At 35.2% G+C, this 9,198-nt stretch overlaps 1 protein-coding gene across 3 annotated transcripts in view; it reads left to right on the top strand.

Annotated features, from left to right (window-relative positions):
* NFIB (nuclear factor I B) overlaps positions 1-9,198 on the top strand; it is a 350,292-nt gene that overhangs the window by 130,280 nt on the left and 210,814 nt on the right. The gene's annotated exons all lie outside the window — the stretch shown is intronic.

The raw sequence follows: 9,198 nt of genomic DNA, 5'->3' as shown, positions 1-9,198 counted from the left end.
AAGATATAAAAGTCCATATATGTACAAGACATCATAGCTATGACTGATAAAACCATGTAATGTTGCATAGATTGTATCTATAGATATATGAAGCTACATAAATATCTTCAACATATTTTTTAAATATTTTGCTCCTTATGAGTAGCTTATTTTCACATTACAGTTAATTAATTTGTAATGTAGTCATATAGCACTGGACAGATTCATTACACACTGTAATTTAAACCATTATCCAAACTTCAAACCTTTGTAAACCCCTGCATGCCTTCCAGCACTGTATGTCCTGGCCTCCATTATTAAGAAGTGTGTGTCATTTTATTATATATATATATATATATATATATATATATATATATATATATATATATATATCTATCTCCACTAAAATAGCCATACACATAACTTCCCCCTACAGTGCACTGTTATTCTGTATACTGAGTTCCTAAACTCAGTTCAATCTGGATTTTCAAAGTTAGTTACCACATGGTGTATCAGACTTTTTATTATGACACTGTAGGCGTCCAAATTCATACTGTAGCCTTTAATTAGATGTAAATTGTATGCAAATCAACACAAATCTTCTGTACTCAAATGTTCTATCTTTCGCATGGTAATAAACCTACCCTTCTAATCATGTATATGTAAATAAATGTCAGATATACAAATATGTACAATTTATGGATTTCTACTACTGCTTTAGTCTATAGAAAGATATAGGTCTATACATACAAACTAACATACGATTATCTTTATATAAATGTGTCTTTTAGTCAAGACAAACAATATATGTACTTTACACATTTGGTTTTTTTTATTACGTCAGTTTTACTACAATAAATAAAAACCTAACTAGTATGTCTAATCTTTCCAGTCAAAAGACCAGTCTTACATTGAATATCAGTCCATAGATGTAGTTTATATGGAAAGCAGTTTGTGTGCACTCTGAATACTTCAGCCTCAGTCAGTATCCTTGGAAAGTCAGAAGGGTTTGAAATCTTTGAGGAAACATTTTAAAAACTATATGATGCACATATGTCAAACCAACCACAAGAATTGCTTTGTGAAGTAAAGAATGGTGACACAAGTCCTATTGAACTTTTTCCATGTATGCAATGTACAAAGCATAAGTCCCAAGTAAATATACATATATAGCTGTTTTAGTTCATCATAATATTCAAAATTTTTGCTGTGAGTGGCCTTTCTTTTGTTACGTTTGGGGGATGTGAAGATATGCAAATGAAAATATTGCAAATTTGTATTAAAAACACAGTACTGAAAGTTATATCAAATTATATACTGGAGAGTGAATTAAATTAGTTATATTATGAAAGCTACATATTTAACTACCTCATATAAAATGTAATTGTGGCACTAGTGTGACCTGAGGGTGAATTACTAAAATGTGTAATATTCCACCAACTTAGTGGATTTGAGTTTGAGTCTCTGTCCTGTGCAAACAAGTGTGAAAAAAACAGCCTTTTCTCTTTATTTTCACACCTGATTTGCCATGACGGAGGCAAACACAGAGTCACCAGGCTGACGAATGTCACAGTCTTCGGCAAGTCACCAGGCTTTAATATTTATGGCAGAAATAATGTTAATGGGTACGGTGCAGTTGAGGAGCAAACCAATTATGACTTTATGTACTTTATGAATCTCTGACTTGCAATATGATTTGCTCTTTGCTACAAATGTATAATACATGTGCAGATGGCTTTATATATTTGTTTCTGTTTTGACACTTTATCATGTTTTTGCAACATATTTCTTAAAATATTTATTTTCATTTGTGCAGCTATTTTTATACACATCTCCCAGTATAACCCACATACAGTGTGGAACATTTCTAAAAGGAGAAATGAGTGAAACATGCTGCGTGAGGATCTTTATGCAGGCTTTCTTTTCATACAGTGGGATTGGATGTATTCACATATGAGACGTTAGAACATTCTGTCGCACAGTGATGTCATTCAGAGGCATGGTTACGGCATGCAAAATTGTAACAGCATACTTAGGTTTACAGTGTGTGGAATGCAACACGTAACTGCAGTAAAATCACCAGGACTATTTGCTGAAGATGGGCTTTTCCCTTCTCTTGGGTCATGTTTCCTGGCTTTTTGGATAACTGTTCTAAGCAATGACATTCAGACATTAAGGGTAGTAGTAGTAGTAGTAGTAGTAGTAGTAGTAGTAGTAGTAATGCAATATAGTTGCCTCCTGATTACATACTCTTAATAATTCTAATAACTACATATGGCACATGTCCTAGCACCCATTTTATCACCAGTCGTCCAAGGTACTTGCAAGAAAACAACATGCTGAGCTTTGCATTGGTCCTGGACATAGTTTTCCTTTTTTTGTATTATAATAAACCATTAGGGAAAATGTATCAATTTGAGAGTTTTCCGGCTGGTTTGAAAAACCAATCAGATTCTAGCTATCTTTTATTTAGTACATTCTACAAAATGACAGCTAGAATCTGATTGGTTGCTATAGGCAACATCTCCACTTTTCAAACCCGTCGGAAAACCCTCAGCTTGATACATTTACCTCCTAGTGTACTTTGATATTGTTATAAACATTTGTGCTGCTCTGTGTTTACCATAAGGTAAGCACAGCACTAAATTAGCAACGTGTGAGGAACATTGATCCCTATTGTAGCAAGGACACAATTGCAGCAGGCCCATATTTTACTGACCTCCCCTCCCTCACCCACTCACGGATCACATTTATTGATCTCATTATTGAAGAATTTCATGACACCTAACCTTCACCATGATCTATCTGTGTAAGAGTATAAAATAAAAATGTAAATCTGTAAATTATTATATAATGTTATATTATGTCCACCTGAGATTTTGTTAATTAAATATGCCCACCACACACTGCATATTGGGGTCTTCCCCCCACCTTTAATAGTACGTGAGAACTGGTTAGGTCAAAATCATGCTCATATTCAATCCCGCCAGCAAGCTCAAATTAATGCTAATTTCTGCTCATTTTCTCTGTAGATAAAGCACAATACAAAAGCATTCATAGCTCTCAATAAGAATTTACTGTAGAGCTATGGGTGGCTTTAGTACTCCAGTGTCAAGAGTGTCAACACGAGACAATTTCAGGTATCGGGAAGGTCGGGTGAGCGTGGACTGGAGTACCCCCATTTGCTATATGTGGGTGCATATTCTATTAACAAAAGGTTCACTAAAGGTGGAGTTGTCCTTTAAAATGAATCAATGATTACATTTAATGTTTGCAGTCATGATTAAGAAAAAAAACATGATCATTTGAGACACCATCAATCCTCCTCCCAAGGCCCAGACCTTTGTAGTCTGTATGCCTTTACAGAAATTCAGGCCTAGATGGTACATCATCATAGAAACAGACTAGTGTATGTTGCATTCATAGTCCTTCACTTATTTTCTGCAACATCATGTGCATTCATTTATTTGCATAAAAATCAGTGGTCCCTGTGCCAATATTAGTAAGTGTTAGGGCACAGTCAACAATGCACAGCCCAGCTTTGGCGCAGGTAACAATACCCATGTATGTGAAGCCCACATCTTATAGCTTGGGAAGAAACAACATTCGGTATTTATTAGTTGAGCTTATTTGTCCTTTACAGTATATCACACAGTGGAGGCAGCCAGTTAGTGGCCTGGACCGCCATTCAGGCGGATGATGCACCTATGAATTTTTTAGAAACCAGGGGCTTATTAATATTACCCCTGTCTCAGGAATATGAGTCATAAAGCGGGTCATTGTTTCCTAGTGAAGTCTTAGGAATATAGGCTGAATAAATGCTCTTTCCATTGTACAGCTTCAGTTATTATTGCTAAATATTATCAGGCGGATATCGTGTCCTTTGCCACAGGAAAGTTAATATTAGTTTAAAAGGAAAGATGACCTCTGCAACCGTAGTGTCAAGTACAGACATTAGTATGTCTTCTACAAATAGTTTTATTTAGAATACATGCTCTATGGGAGTTGCCATTTTAAAGGATAAAGAAACGTAGAGTAGAAGCTGGTTTATATCAAATCCATTTTAAGTATGTTTAACTTTAATTTTTAGATTTAGGTATCCTTTAATATAACTTACATTATGTATCTTATATGTTACCCATGTAAAGCCCCACAGTTCTGTTCCTGTACTTATAATACTGCTCTAAGATACACATATAACTTATGTAATAAACACATCATAATAATTTCTGTAAATAGGCTATGATAATTGTGCATACCGTTTTATAAGGTGCGCAATTGGCAAGTAAGTCATTTAATAACAATTGTTGTCACACGAAGATCACAATATTATTTAATTGGCTCTAACATTACATTCTGTCAAATATCGAGTGCTAAAATAACTTGTAGCCGACTAATTTATAACTTATGTCACGTCTGGAGCTATGCAGCATTATTAAAGCAGTTTATATTCCCATGTTTGCGCTGGTCTTAAATCTGTACTCACATAAAGTGCCCAGCTCATTTCTCTGCCTAATAAAGCTGGGCCAGCCTGCTCTGTACTGTACGATCCGTTCCAGCACACACAATGAGCTATTGTATTCAATGGGAAAGTATGATTTCCTTTTTTAGGAAGACTCAGGTTACAGTAATAAAACCTGCATTATTAGTTTCACTAGAGCCACTCAAACACACTACAGTGTTCTGAAGCAACACAAAGGACCAGGATAAAGGGCATCAGTAGCCACAAAATACAGTTATATACAAACACCTTTGATTTTTAGATTTAGTGACAGTTAAATTTAATTAATATTACATGTACTGGTATTAAGTTAATAATGATCCTTATGACAATTTTTCATTAATATATAATGTAGTTGCAGTTTACTTTTTTAGTTTGTTTGTTGGTTGCATGTAATGATAGAGAGGGAGAGAGAGAAAGAAAGAGAGAGAGAGAGAGAGAGAGAGAGAGAGAGAGAGAGAGAGAGAGAAAATACAGTACAATCAAAGTAGATTTTTTTATGTTAATACATAAAAGAGAACAGAATGGGCCGTATACCCAGGTATGGTAATCCTGTAAAGAATGAATTGAATAAAAAATTGTTTTACATGATGTAAAATGATATATTCAAGACCCTATTTCTGTTGGCGCCTCTGTGCTCATGTATTCTTGTGCGCATGGGAGGGTTCTCTTATGATGGTTCCCAGTTGTTGACATTAGCTATTCTACTGACCTCAGCACTCAACTCCGAAAACTTATGTCACGTCCAGCGACTTTTCTCTACTTCCAGTCACTGGCAGACGGGAATGTGTTGACGTGGATGATTAAGAAAGACATAGAAGGTGGATGTACCTTGCTCAAGAATTAAATATGTGTATGTTTGAGGAGTAGACTGTCGGTGGTCACTTGCCTGGGACTCCTGTTGTTAGTAAGATACACCTTTCCTCTAAACCATATTTACCAGCTATAGCTGACAGGACAGCCAATTCACTGTGTCAGATGAAAGGTGACACCAGATTATACAGGATTCGGGGCCATCCCATCGGATACCATTTGTCATTTGAATGCCTGATGAATTCAACAAGGAACTTTGTATGGCCAATAGTGGTGGGACCAGGGGAGGGAAGTAAAACTAATCTGCGTTGTGTTCCCAGCAAGCACTGTCCTTTTTCTATAAGCTAATTTGTATGATGAACGCGGACATGCTGGATCAGAGTTATTGCCATTCACTCATCCTCCACTTTGTTCCATCTTACATGAAAAAAATGTATTCTATGGGCATCTACAAATGATCATCATAGCAGGCTGGTAGGCATGTGTGGTCCAACATTCCCCACTTCTACTCAGTACCATAAAGAAAAAAGAACATGTAAACATTATTTTTATTACAAATGACATTTTTGGTGAAATGGTATAGAATAAAACAAATACATTTCTCTTTATATATATATATATATATATATATATATATATATATATATATCTATAATATAAATGCTTAGTGGCGTGTGTTAGTCTGTCTGTGTGTGTGTGTGTGTGTGTGTGGAAAAAATAAAACCAAGCTGCAGCGCCACCTGCTGGGCGGAGTTATACACTGACCTACTAAATTCTTAATGTGTGTGAAAAAAAAAAATCAGAAAGGGCTGAAATTTGGTATACTAAGATGTTTTTAATTTGTTAATTTAATTTGTTAATTGTTAAAAGTGTTTATAAAGATTTAAAAAATATATATATATATATTTCTTGAAGGAAAAGTGACAGTTGGGAGTGGTTGGTGGTTGCCGGGGGTGACAGTGGGGAGTGGTTGGTGGTTGCCGGGGGTGACAGATTGAGAGGAGTGTGATACTCAGGACCGCTGAGAGAGATTCCTGTGTCTGTATAGACATCTGGATAGATGTGGCGATGAAAATGAAGGATGAGGTGATGGAGAAGAATGATGAGGTGGTGACATGTGGACAAAACCACGTTAAAAAAGGCCGCTTGCGTCGGGAAGTAACACTCTTCCCCTGAGGAGGCCTGGGCTATGGCCCAAATGCATGACAAGAACCTTTTTAACACCTTAAGTAGCTTGATTTGACTAGAATGCATGAGTATCATGCACGGGTTAACTTGTGTATATATATATATATATATATATATATATATATATCACCAATAAACTAAGCATATGCAGAAATACAAATGGAGCACATATTAATAACACATGGAAATACATGAAAACAAAATCATTTTACCACACAACTGTCTAATTCTCAGAATATTTGTATATTTATATTAAGCATTTCTAACCTATTAAACGCCTGATGGTGAGGGACAGCGCTGAAGTTTCTCCAGATAAAAGCTTCATTGTCTTATATTACCACAATTCTTTGCACTTACAGTTAGCTAATAGGTACATGTAACACAAACTTTGTCCCCTCCTATGTCATCACAGAAGCGGGTGCAACATTTACAGGCAGGGCCTTCTGGAACGGTCCATTAGATAAGCCTCATATATAATTAAATAACACTTATGCATGAGATTTGCCATCTTCAAACAACTTTCTGTGCAATGTTTTGCACTTAGTAAATATGGTACCATTGACATTTACCCTACGCATCCACACTGTGTGTGACAGCAACCACAACAATGAACCTCTTATTTCTATTGAAAAAGAGCCTTTTGTGTGCGTTTTCCTACTTGTTGTGCATGCCATTTCAGGGAGTTTTAACCCAAGCCCTGATTACAGAAAGAGCTGGCAGTGCTCTTCAGACAGAGTATAGAGATGTCATGTTAGCACAGTGTCTGTGAGCATTGCAGGGACAGATGGATTATACATAGAAAGAGGGGGTCCAGTTGTTGATCTGTCTCTGATACACAGCTTGATAGGGTCATCCAGAAAGTACAGCAGCTTGGAAACATTGCTGAGTACATGGCTCAGATCAACACTATGTTCTATTAAAAGAAGCATGCAGCAGACTTAAAACATGTTTGCCAATGCTTTCTTGGCAAAGACCCCTTTTCTCTGGCTTCTGCTACATATCTGTGTTATCATATTATTATCGTCATTATTAATATTATTATTATTATTATTATTATTATTATTATTTTTGCACCAGACACTATTCCTTTCTAACTAGCAACACATTCTATTTGTATACACAGAATATCCTTTTTTTACCAGTTACTATGTTTTCTCTTTTGAATAATAATTTGCAAAGTGGGGAAAGCTGGGTAAAATCACAGAAAACATTAATGTAAAAAATAATGTATTTAATGTAATGTATTTAATAATGTAATAAAAGCATTTACTTTTCCATTCACCTTGGTGTTTCACATACAAATAAATGTATGCAAGATTTTGGCAGCAAAGGCTTCCTACTATAAATGCCATTTTGTGGTGGCATATTCTGCTCTGTCCTTCTACCATTATCAGTACATTTTTTGCAGGAAAGGTTTGCAATCTTTATACGAATTGAATGTTGAAATGTATATGGATTCAAATGAACTAAGTAGCAAAAATAATTGCTGCCAGGAAGAGCACTGTACTTATTCAAAGCATGGGCAATTAGTACACGTGAATGGGTGCCAACGCCAGCTTTTGGGTAAGTCAGAGTCAGCAGTGTGCACCCAGCTTATTTGGGGCACAGTTGACCTTTTATTTAGTAAGATTGCAATCTAAGCTCCACAATATTGCTCTGTATTCTTCTGTGTATTTGACAGCTATCATTTTAGTGCACATTAGGGTTTGAAAAGGCACCTTAATTGAATTGAAAGTCAACACGAATTTAGTATATGGACACATGTACTGAGCACCTTAAATTGTATACAGGAAGAAAAATTATGGTTCCATATTTTAATGTAGGTATAAATTCCACCAAGATTTAAAATTTGGTACAGTATATTAAGTTAAATATTTATACTTTCCTAAGGTGTGGCATCCTCCATTCTAAAGGCATCCTAGTTCCCCCATGCTTTGGTGATGGTTCAATATTTAAGCCAGATTTATTTGGTGTTCTTGTTCCCCATAAATGTAATATACAGACTATATATATCCTGATCATCAAATAAAAAAGGAACCATTGTAATTTAAGATCTACTATCCTGTAAGTATGTAATTGATTTTGGTGACTATAACCCTAGTACAAAACTTTGAATACTGTTTTCCAATTATAATAACCTCTTAATGTGTTTCTCTTGTTTGTGCTATTTTATATAAAATAAAAAACCTTAACATTATTGTGCAAAGTCTCAAATATAATTGGCCTTTCCAAGTAGCAGCATCTAATAGACAGTGCTTTAAGATTCAGAACTATTACTTTAATTTGTTTTCATTTGTTTTTAGAATTTAGCAACCACTGCTTGATTTTTTTAAATCCAGTCTTGTACACCTTTTTGTTAAATTAAGTGTAAAATTAAAAATAAATTGTGATCCCAATGTTAATAATGATGTTTAGTGGTAGTCACTTTATATAAATTTTCACTGACATTGTGTTTCCAGCATTTTTTTCTAGTGATCAGTGCAAGGGAACTGGACGTAACCTATTGTGAAGTCATCATACACATGTCAAAACATATTAGTTCCAAAGCCTTTTTATACAAATGCTTAAAAATGGCAGCTAGCACGTGTCCTTTTTTGTGTTTGGTGGTTATTGATTTTTTTTAATGAAGAGTGATGTATTTTAAAACTTTGTAGTGGCACATTGAGACCTAGAAATGTCTGTGTTCATCCTATGCATAGGTATTACAGTCAGATAAT

The sequence above is a fragment of the Mixophyes fleayi genome, chromosome 1 (genome assembly GCF_038048845.1).
Source record: "Mixophyes fleayi isolate aMixFle1 chromosome 1, aMixFle1.hap1, whole genome shotgun sequence".
NCBI classification, from domain to species: Eukaryota; Metazoa; Chordata; class Amphibia; order Anura; family Limnodynastidae; genus Mixophyes; species Mixophyes fleayi.
Note: the sequence above shows the minus strand (reverse complement) of the source record. Positions and strands in the feature narration are given on the sequence as shown.